This window comes from Oncorhynchus keta, chromosome 28 (assembly GCF_023373465.1).
Source record: "Oncorhynchus keta strain PuntledgeMale-10-30-2019 chromosome 28, Oket_V2, whole genome shotgun sequence".
NCBI lineage: Eukaryota > Metazoa > Chordata > Actinopteri > Salmoniformes > Salmonidae > Oncorhynchus > Oncorhynchus keta.
In genome coordinates, this window is record NC_068448.1 from 9,620,268 (window position 1) to 9,632,570 (window position 12,303).

General features: G+C 42.5%; 1 protein-coding gene across 1 annotated transcript in view; it reads left to right on the plus strand.

The window, feature by feature from the left end:
* The window catches only part of LOC118378311 (1-phosphatidylinositol 4,5-bisphosphate phosphodiesterase eta-2-like), a 295,453-nt gene that overhangs the window by 58,888 nt on the left and 224,262 nt on the right, over positions 1–12,303 (plus strand). The gene's annotated exons all lie outside the window — the stretch shown is intronic.

Here is a 12,303-nt window from a genome sequence, read left to right on the forward strand (position 1 = left end):
CAGATATGAAATATCAGACAATGAGAGAGCACAGGGAAAATGACAGATATGAAATATCAGACAATGAGAGAGCACAGGGAAAACGACATAGAGATGAAATATCAGACAATGAGAGAGCACAGGGAAAATGACATAGAGATGAAATATCAGACAATGAGAGAGCACAGGGAAAACGACAGATATGAAATATCAGACAATGAGAGAGCACAGGGAAAACGACAGATATGAAATATCAGACAATGAGAGAGCACAGGGAAAATGACAGATATGAAATATCAGACAATGAGAGAGCACAGGGAAAACGACATAGAGATGAAATATCAGACAATGAGAGTGAAACAATGTTGTAAATCTCCTGTGACTATCTGAAGGATCAGGTAACAGCTCCAAAGAGTGCAGGAACTCGGCTGTTTTATGGTCGGTCATAAAATTCGCTGCCTCTATGCTCTGTGGTGTTCCAGATTCGAATGTAAACTGTGGAACACAGAGAGACACTTGGACAATCAAAAGTTTGAATAATTAAACAATATTTCTGATTTTGAGAATGTGGGATTGGTCCGTGGGTATTTAAAGAACAATCCTGTCCAAGTTGTTTCATTTGGTGACCTCATGGTGACCTCATGGTGACCACATGGTGACCTCATGGTGACCTCATGAGAGACAGGAGACCCACATTACTCTGCTTGTGTACACTCAGGTTTACATCTAGATGTTGGATACAATGACTGAGTAAATATGAAACTGTTTGTGAAAAGATTTAATGTGATGTTAGCCTTCTAAATGAGAATTGTTCTTTATAGAAAGGTTTTAACCAAGTCAGTGTCCATGGCCACGTGAGCATAGACTTGATCGGCGTCATGGAACGCCCCCTTCTTCCACAGAGTATTAAACCCACTTCCTACAAAATGGAAATGAAGTCAGAGAATGCCAGGATGGAGTCCCCACGTTGGAATGGCTGCAACTCTATAGGCCATGGGGTTAAGAACTACAACTCTATAGGCCATGGGTTTAAGAACTACAACTCAATAGGCCATGGGGTTAAGAACTACAACTCTATAGGCCATGGGGTTTAGAACTGCAACTCTATAGGCCATGGGGTTAAGAACTACAACTCTATGGGCCATGGGGTTAAGAACTACAACTCTATAGGCCATGGGGTTAAGAACTACAACTCTATAAGCCATGGGGTTAAGAACTACAACTCTATAGGCCATGGGGTTAAGAACTACAACTCTATAGGCCATGGGGTTTAGAACTGCAACTCTATAGGCCATGGGGTTAAGAACTACAACTCTATAGGCCATGGGGTTAAGAACTACAACTCTATGGGCCATGGGGTTAAGAACTACAACTCTATAGGCCATGGGGTTAAGAACTACAACTCTATAGGCCATGGGGTTTAGAACTACAACTCTATAGGCCATGGGGTTAAGAACTACAACTCTATAGGCCATGGGGTTAAGAACTACAACTCTATAGGCCATGGGGTTAAGAACTACAACTCTATAGGCCATGGGGTTAAGAACTACAACTCTATAGGCCATGGGGTTAAGAACTACAACTCTATAGGCCATGGGGTTTAGAACTACAACTCTATAGGCCATGGGGTTAAGAACTACAACTCTATAGGCCATGGGGTTAAGAACTACAACTCTATAGGCCATGGGGTTTAGAACTACAACTCTATAGGCCATGGGGTTAAGAACTACAACTCTATAGGCCATGAGACCATACAGCGTGTAGTGTTGGCTACACGGCTAGAAATGGTTCAACTCTGAAACATTGCCACAGAAGGAGCAAATCTTAAGACGAGGCATTTTCAGTCGGCACCTGGAAATGTACGTAGCCTAGGACAAAGAATACAGACAACCGCCATCTATTCTATGTCTGACGTATCCATTAGGAACGCAACCAGAGGGGTTCTGTTGACTCATACCAGCAGATGGACCGGCGACCACAGAGGCTTTTCTGTCGACTCATACCAGCAGATGGACCGGCGACCACAGAGGCTTTTCTGTCGACTCATACCAGCAGATGGACCGGCGACCACAGAGGCTTTTCTGTCGACTCTCTCCAGCAGATGGACCGGCGACCACAGAGGCTTTTCTGTCGACTCTCTCCAGCAGATGGACCGGCGACCACAGAGGCTTTTCTGTTGACTCTCTCCAGCAGATGGACCGGGGACCACAGAGGCTTTTCTGTTGACTCTCTCCAGCAGATGGACCGGGGACCACAGAGGCTTTTCTGTTGACTCTCTCCAGCAGATGGACCGGGGACCACAGAGGCTTTTCTGTTGACTCTCTCCAGCAGATGGACCGGGGACCACAGAGGCTTTTCTGTTGACTCTCTCCAGCAAATGGACCGGCGACCAAAGAGAGAGACAACAAGACATGCACTCGTTAATATGTAAAGTGCAATTCCTTTTCGAATGAGTGGTGTTTCATATTCAAAGTATTAGACATTTTTATTAGTGTAGTTATCAGCTATGAGTCTCCCACTCTTTAGCGGTCCCTACCCCATTTTCCTTTGTCTACCAAGCCGTCACATTGGTTTCGTCCCCTAGGGACTTCTTCTTTGTATCGTGTAGCAACCCATCTATGAACTAATTGTGTGTGTTTTCATGCATTTCTGTGATTTGATTAGTTAGTTAGTAAAGAAATAATTAAACCAATTTGTATATCACTGATTCATGATCTAGGCTAGGGTTCGTGCAGATATCCAAGGGTTTGCAATGTTCAGTAATGAAACTGACGAGGTAAAATTCATTAATATGCGACTGTTTTGATAAGATAGGAAAATATCTGAAGAGTTATATTCGGGAAATTGACACTCTATGAACAACATGTTCCTGTGGTGCCCCGACTTCCTAGTTAATTCAAGTTACATGATTATTTTAATTGCGTAATTGATTTCATAATATACAGACTTCACATTTAATGATACTCAATGACACAACAGCAGAGAGAGATAGAAACAGAGAGAATGTAGAAACAAAGAGAATGTAGAAACAGAGAGAAATATCTAGAAACAGAGAGAGATATATAGAAACAGAGGGAAATATCTAGAAACAGAGAGAGAGATATAGAAACAGAGAGATAGATGTAGAAACAGAGAGAGAGAGATGATATAGAAACAGAGAGATAGATGTAGAAACAGAGAAACAGAGAGATATAGAAACAGAGAGAGAGATATAGAAACAGAGAGAGAGATATAGAAACATAGAGATAGATGTAGAAACAGAGAAACAGAGAGATAGAGAAACAGAGAGATATAGAAACAGAGAGATAGATGTAGAAACAGAGAAACATAGAGATATAGAAACAGAGAGATAGATGTAGAAACAGAGAAACAGAGAGATATAGAAACAGAGAAATAGATGTAGAAACAGAGAAACAGAGATATAGAAACAGAGAGAGAAACAGAGAGATATAGAACAGAGAGATAGATGTAGAAACAGAGAAACAGAGAGATAGAGAAACAGAGAGATAGATGTAGAAACAGAGAGGATGTAGAAACAGAAAGACATATCTAGAAACAGAGAGAGAGATATAGAAACAGAGAGATAGATATAGAAACAGAGAAACAGAGATATAGAAGCAGAGAGAGTGAGAGAAACAGAGAGAGATATAGAAACAGAGAGATATATGTAGAAACAGAGAGAGAAACCGAGAAACAGAGAGAGATATAGAAACAGAGAGAGAGAAACAGAGAGATAGAGAAACAGAGAAACAGAGAGAAACAGAGAAACAGAGAGAGATATAGAAACAGATAGAGAGAAACAGAGAGAGATATAGAAACAGAGAGAGAGAAACAGAGAGAGAGAAACAGAGAGAGATATAGAAACACAGAGAGAGAAACAGAGAGAGAGAAACAGAGAGAGATATAGAAACAGAGAGAGAGATATAGAAACAGAAAGAGAGATATAGAAACAGAGAGAGATGTAGAAACAAAGAGAGAAACAGAGAGAGAGAGATGTAGAAACAGAGCGAGAGAAACAGAGAGAGATGTAGAAACAAAGAGAGAAACAGAGAGAGAGATATAGAAACAGAGAGAGATGTAGAAACAGAGCGAGAGAAACAGAGAGATGTAGAAACAAAGAGAGAAACAGAGATAGAGATATAGAAACAGAGAGAGATGTAGAAACAAAGAGAGAAACAGATAGAGAGAGATATAGAAACCGAGAGAGTGATACAGAGAGAGATGTAGAAACAGAGCGAGAGAAACAGAGAGAGATGTAGAAACAAAGAGAGAAACAGAGAGAGAGATATAGAAACAGAGAGAGAGATATAGAAACAGAGAGAGATATAGAAACAGAGAGAGATGTAGAAACAAAGAGAGAAACAGAGAGAGAGAGATATAGAAACAGAGAGAGTGAAACAGAGAGAGAGAGATATAAAAACAGAGAGTGAAACAGAGAGAGAGAGATATCAGACCACAGCAAAATCACAGTCTACTTAAACAGAGCAATACTCAATCATGAGGCATCAAAGCCAAAGGAACTGAGTAACATTAAGAAATGCTATAGATGGAAGGAATGCAGTTTGGAAACCTACCAAAAAACAATTAGGCAACAACAAATTCAATCCCTCTTAGACATTTCCCTGGGTAAAACGTTCCACTGTAATAGTGAAGGTGTAAACTTGGCAGTAGAAAATCTTAACAGTATATTTGACCTCTCAGCTTCCCTATCAAATCTAAAAATCTCAAATAGAAAACCGAAGAAAATGAACAATAATGACAAATGGTTTGATGAAGAATGCAAAAATCTAAGAAAGAAATTGAGAAACCTGTCCAACCAAAAACATAGAGACCCAGAAAACCTGAGTCTTCCCCTTCACTATGGTGAATCACTAAAACAATACAGAAATACACTACGGAAAAAGAAGGAACAGCATGTCAGAAATCAGCTCAATGTAATTGAAGAATCCATAGACTCTAACCACTTCTGGGAAAATTGGAAAACACTAAACAAACAACAACACGAAGAATTATCTATCCAAAATGGAGATGTATGGGTAAACCACTTCTCCAATCTTTTTGGCTCTATAACAAAGAATAAAGAACAAAAACATATACATGATCAAATACAAATCTTAGAATCAACTATTAAAGACTACCAGAACCCACTGGATTCTCCAATTACATTGAATGAGTTACAGGACAAAATAAAAACCCTCCAACCCAAAAAGGCCTGTGGTGTTGATGGTATCCTCAATGAAATGATCAAATATACAGACAACAAATTCCAATTGGCTATACTATAACTCTTTAACATCATACTTAGCTCTGGCATCTTCCCCAATATTTGGAACCAAGGACTGATCACCCCAATCCACAAAAGTGGAGACAAATTTGACCCCAATAACTACCGTGGAATATGTGTCAACAGTAACCTTGGGAAAATCCTCTGCATTATTATTAACAGCAGACTCATACATTTCCTCAATGAAAACATTGTACTGAGCAAATGTCAAATTGGCTTTTTACCAAATTACCGTACAACAGACCATGTATTCACCCTGCACACCCTAATTGACAACCAAACAAACCAAAACAAAGGCAAAGTCTTCTCATGCTTTGTTGATTTCAAAAAAGCCTTCGACTCAATCTGGCATGAGGGTCTGCTATACAAACTGATGGAAAGTGGTGTTGGGGGTAAAACATACGACATTATAAAATCCATGTACACAAACAACAAGTGTGCGGTTAAAATTGGCAAAAAACACACATTTCTTCACACAGGGTTGTGGGGTTAGACAGGGATGCAGCTTAAGCCCCACCCTCTTCAACATATATATCCACGAATTGGCGCGGGCACTAGAAAAGTCTGCAGCACCCGGCCTCCCCCTGCTAGAATCCAAAGTCAAATGTCTGCTGTTTGCTGATGATCTGGTGCTTCTGTCACCAACCAAGGAGGGCCTACAGCAGCACCTAGATTTTATGCACAGATTCTGTCAGACCTGGGCCCTGACAGTAAATCTCAGTAAGACCAAAATAATGGTGTTCCAAAAAAGGTCCAGTCACCAGGACCACAAATACAAATTCCATCTAGACACTGTTGCCCTAGAGCACACAAAAAACTTTACATTTACATTTAAGTCATTTAGCAGACGCTCTTATCCAGAGCGACTTACAAATTTACATACCTTGGCCTAAACATCAGCGCCACAGGTAACTTCCACAAAGCTGTGAACGATCTGAGAGACAAGGCAAGAAGGGCATTCTATGCCATCAAAAGAAACATACATTTCAACATACCAATTAGGATTTGGCTAAAAATACTTGAATCAGTCATAGAGCCCATTGCCCTTTATGGTTGTGAGGTCTGGGGTCCGCTCACCAACCAAGACTTCACAAAATGGGACAAACACCATATTGAGACTCTGCACGCAGAATTCTGCAAAAATATCCCCCGTGTACAACGTAAAACACCAAATAATGCATGCAGAGCAGAATTAGGCCGATACCCACTAATTATCAAAATCCAGAAAAGAGCCGTTAAATTCTACAACCACCTTAAAGGAAGCAATTCACAAACCTTCCATAACAAAGCCATCACCTACAGAGAGATGAACCTGGAGAAGAGTCCCCTAAGAAAGCTGGTCCTGGGGCTCTGTTCACAAACACAAACACACCCTACAGAGCCCCAGGACAGCAGCACAATTAGACCCAACCAAATCATGAGAAAACAAAAAGATAATTACATGACACTTTGGAAAGAATTAACAAAAAAACAGAGCAAACTAGAATGCTATTTGGCCCTACACAGATAGTACACAGCGGCAGAATACCTGACCACTGTGACTGACCCAAAATTAAGGAAAGCTTTGACTATGTACAGACTCAGTGAGCATAGCCTTGCTATTGAGAAAGGCAGCCGTAGGCAGACATGGCTCTCAAGAGAAGACAGGCTATGTGCTCACTGCCCACAAAATGAAGTGTAAACTGAGCTGCACTTCCTAACCTCCTGCCCAATGTATGACCATATTAGAGAGACATATTTCCCTCAGATTACACAGATCCACAAAGAATTCGAAAACAAATCCAATTTTGAAAAACTCCCATATCTACTGGGTGAAATTCCACAGTGTGCCATCACAGCAGCAAGATTTGTGACCTGTTGCCACGAGAAAAGGGCAACCAGTGAAGAACAAACACCATTGTAAATACAACCCATATTTATGCTTATTTATTTTATCTTGTGTCCTTTAACCATCTGTACATAGTTAAAACACTGTATATATATATATAATATGATATTTGTAATGTCTTTACTGTTTTGAAACTTCTGTATGTGTAATGTTTACTGTTAATGTTTGTAGTTTTTCACTTTATATATTCACTTTGTATGTTGTCTACCTCACATGCTTTGGCAATGTTAACACATGTTTCCCATGCCAATAAAGCCCTTGAATTGAATTGAATTGAATATAGAAACAGAGAGAGATGTAGAAACAGAGAGTGAAACAGAGAGAGAGATATAGAAACAGAGAGAGTGAAACAGAGAGAGATATAGAAACAGGGAGAGTGATATAGAAACAGAGAGTGAAACAGGGAGAGAGATATAGAAACAGAGAGAGATGTAGAAACAGAGAGTGAAATAGAGAGAGATATAGAAACAGAGAGAGATGTAGAAACAAAGAGAGAAACAGAGAGAGAGATATAGAAACAGAGAGAGTGAAACAGAGAGCGAGATATAGAAACAGGGAGAGTGATATAGAAACAGAGCGTGAAACAGGGAGAGAGATATAGAAACAGAGAGAGATGTAGAAACAGAGAGTGAAATAGAGAGAGAGATATAGAAACAGAGAGAGATGTAGAAACAAAGAGAGAAACAGAGAGAGAGATATAGAAACAGAGAGAGTGAAACAGAGAGAGAGATATAGAAACAGGGAGAGTGATATAGAAACAGAGAGTGAAACAGAGAGAGAGATATAGAAAACAGAGAGAGATGTAGAAACAAAGTGAGAAACAGAGAGAGAGATATAGAAACAGAGAGAGAGAGATATAGAAACAGAGTGAAATAGAGAGAGAGATATAGAAACAGAGAGAGATATAGAAACAGAGAGTGAAATAGAGAGAGAGATATAGAAACAGAGAGAGATATAGAAACAGAGAGTGAAATAGAGAGAGAGATATAGAAACAGAGAGAGATGTAGAAACAAAGAGAGAAACAGAGAGAGAGATATAGAAACAGAGAGAGAGATATGGAAACAGAGACAGTGAAACATAGAGAGAGATATAGAAACAGAGAGAGAAACAGAGACGTGAGACATAGATCCAGATATATCAGATGCAGAGCATGGACAGAATCTTGTGATGCGCCCAAGTGATGGTACCATTAGTCGGTCTGTCTAGGCTAACTTTTGACAGATGGGAATGTGCACGAGCGAGAGTCTAGCTATGTAGCTGGTAGCGCATGGCGTCAGAGCTAACAACGTTCCTGTGTAACACTTCACACAGTGGTATCGTAGAGCTCAAAACGTGTGAACGCTGAGTGAAGCGGCTCGATAACAAAGATGGTCTAAAGAGTGAGGCTCCGACCGAAGCTGCGGTGGTGTTCTCCACTATTTCCTCTGTAGCCTATAGGGAGAACGATGGGTTCAGGTACACAGTAGGCTTTGGAGGAATATATGAACATCTGTTGATTTTTTATTTAATTTGATGTGTTTTTCAAAAGAAGTTGCCTTTTTCCTGTTTCTATGTGTCATAACTGTATACTAAATGTACAATCAATCATTATGTAGGTGTAATGTGAAGGACTGATGGATGGGTGTAAATCCTGCTGCGGTGGTCTTACTGTGTAAACCCTGCTGTGGTGGTCTTACTGTGTACATCCTACTGTGGTGGTCTTACTGTGTACATCCTACTGTGGTGGTCTTACTGTGTAAATCCTGCTGTGGTGGTCTTACTGTGTAAATCCTGCTGTGGTGGTCATACTGTGTACATCCTGCTGTGGTGGTCTTACTGTGTAAATCCTGCTGTGGTGGTCTTACTGTGTAAACCCTGCTGTGGTGGTCTTACTGTGTAAATCCTGCTGTGGTGGTCATACTGTGTACATCCTGCTGTGGTGGTCTTACTGTGTAAATCCTGCTGTGGTGGTCTTACTGTGTAAATCCTGCTGTGGTGGTCTTACTGTGTAAATCCTGCTGCGGTGGTCTTACTGTGTAAATCCTGCTGTGGTGGTCTTACTGTGTAAATCCTGCTGTGGTGGTCTTACTGTGTACATCCTGCTGTGGTGGTCTTACTGTGTAAATCCTGCTGTGGTGGTCTTACTGTGTACATCCTGCTGTGGCGGTCTTTCAGAAAATGTCTCCTTTGTTTCGCACCAGAATGGTGATATTGTAACTCAATGAATATATCTTAATGAATAATAATAATAATAATAATATATGCCATTTAGCAGACGCTTTTATCCAAAGCGACTTACAGTCATGTGTGCATACATTCTACGTATGGGTGGTCCCGGGAATTGAACCCACTACCCTGGCGTTACAAGCGCCATGCTCTACCAACTGAGCTACAGAAGGACCAGAAGGCAGAAGGCAGTCTTAGGCTGCATTGAAGGCTACACAGCTTAGTTCTCTCCCACTGTGTGTGTCTGTTTGTACGTGCACACACTGTTTATGCAAAAGTATGTGGACACCCCTTCAAATGAGTGGATTTGTCCATTTCAGCCACACCCGTTGCTGACAGGTGTATAAAATTAAGCATACAGCCATGCGATCTCCATAGACAAACATTGGCAGTAGAATGGCCTTACTGAAGAGCTCAGAGACTTTCAACGTGTTGCTGTTATAGGATGCCACCTTTCCAACAAGTCAGTTCGTCAAACTCCTGCCCTGCTAGTGCTGCCCCGGTCAACTGTAGGTGCTGTTATTGTGAAGTGGAAACATCTAGGAGCAACAACAGCTCAGCCGCAAAGTGGCAAAGTGGCTCACAGACTTGGACCGCTGAGTGCTGAAATGCGTAGCGTGAAATAATCACTCAATCCCGACTTCAGCACAAGAACTGTTCGTCGGGAGCTTCATCAAATGGGTTTCCATGGCCGAGCAGCCGCACACAAGCCTAAGATCACCATGCGTGAAGACAAGTGTCTGCTGGAGTGGTGTAAAGCTCGCCGCCATTGGACTCTGGAGCAGTGGAAATGCATTCTCTGGAGTGATGAATCACCCTTCTTCACCTGGCAGTCTGACAAAATAATCTGGGTTTGGTGGATGCCAGGAGAACGCTACCTACCCCAATGCATAGTGCCAACTGTAAAGTTTGGTGGAGGAGGAATAATGTTCTGGGGCTGTTTTTCTTGGTTCAGGCCCCTTAGTTCCAGTGAAGGGAAATCTTAACAGCATACAGCATACAATGACATTCTAGAAGATTCTGTGCTTCCAACAGAAAGACCCTTTTCTGTTTCAGCATGACAATGCCCTCGTGCACAAAGCGAGATCCACACAGAAATGGTTTGTCGAGATCAGTGTGGAAGAACTTGACTGGCCTGCACAGAGCCCTGACCTCAACCCCATCGAACAGCTTCAGGATGAATTGGAATGCTGACTGCGAGCCAGGCCTAATCGCCCAAAATCAGTGCCCGACCTCACTAATGCTCTTGTGGCTGAATGGAATCAAGTCCCCCACAGCAATTTTCCAACATCTAGTGGAAAGCCTTCCTTAGAAGAGTGCAGGCTGTTATTGCAGCAAAGAGGGGGGGAGGCAACTCCATTTTAATTCCCATGATTTTGGAATGAGATGTTTGACCAGCAGGTGTCCACATACTTTTCGTCATGTAGTGTATGTGCATGCGTGATTACATTACACTATCACATGGAACTGTGATGCAGTCATTGGTGATTACATGTGTATTGCTTTGACACGATACAGAGCTTCAGTTTAGACCTTTTAATGTGATTTGATGAACCGCGGGGGGAGGAGTGTAAAAATGTCTGTCTCCAAGGTTACCATGTTGTGCCATCCTAATGATCCGTCAGCTTTGGGTGCTTAAAATGACAAAACTACAGATGTACTTCAACCATTCATTTCTTTGACTTTTAATTGATGAGAAGAATGATCGCCGGTAAAAACAGATGTAATTCTGTCATGGGAGAATGTTCTCAATAGCAAAAGGCACTAGAGAACCAGAAAGAACAAGCTTCTTATTGTGAAAGACATTCAAAATCAGCATGATTTTCTGAAAAGTGTCAAGAAGTGTTACACTATGAGGAATGAGGAGTGAGAGCACTGTCTGTTCCTGTTTCCCACTGTCTGTTCCTGTTTCCCACTGTCTGTTCCTCTTTCCCACTGTCTGTTCCTCTTTCCCACTGTCTGTTCCTCTTTCCCACTGTCTGTTCCTGTTTCCCACATGGTGTCTGTTTCTCAGTGCCTGTCCCATGGTGTCTGTTTCCCAGTGCCTGTCCCATGGTGTCTGTTTCTCAGTGCCTGTCCCATGGTGTCTGTTTCTCAGTGCCTGTCCCATGGTGTCTGTTTCTCAGTGCCTGTCCCATGGTGTCTGTTTCTCAGTGCCTGTCCCATGGTGTCTGTTTCCCAGTGCCTGTCCCATGGTGTCTGTTTCTCAGTGCCTGTCCCATGGTGTCTGTTTCTCAGTGCCTGTCCCATGGTGTCTGTTTCTCAGTGCCTGTCCCATGGTGTCTGTTTCTCAGTGCCTGTCCCATGGTGTCTGTTTCCCAGTGCCTGTCCCATGGTGTCTGTTTCTCAGTGCCTGTCCCATGGTGTCTGTTTCTCAGTGCCTGTCCCATGGTGTCTGTTTCCCAGTGCCTGTCCCATGGTGTCTGTTTCTCAGTGCCTGTCCCATGGTGTCTGTTTCTCAGTGCCTGTCCCATGGTGTCTGTTTCTCAGTGCCTGTCCCATGGTGTCTGTTTCCCAGTGCCTGTCCCATGGTGTCTGTTTCCCAGTGCCTGTCCCATGGTGTCTGTTTCTCAGTGCCTGTCCCATGGTGCCTGTACCATCGTACTTTCAGCACCACTGCATGTGGACAGCTCCTAGGCTCCTAAGGGGAATGTGTCAGAGGCTTACTGCATGCAATGGGCACCCAAGCCCTCGTCTCACACCGTAGCTAGATCCGTAAGACCACGTGTACGCAGGCAGGCAGGCAGGCAGGCAGGCAGGCAGGCAGGCAGGCAGGCAGGCAGGCAAGCAGGCAGGCAGGCAGATAGACAATCACCCCCCTCACACACACAGGCACACGTGTGTCTCTGCTGGGCTGAAGAGCAGAGTGCTCACAATCAAACATGTATATCACCCCCCCCCACCCACACACACACACACACACACATACAGAGACAGGGGAGTCAG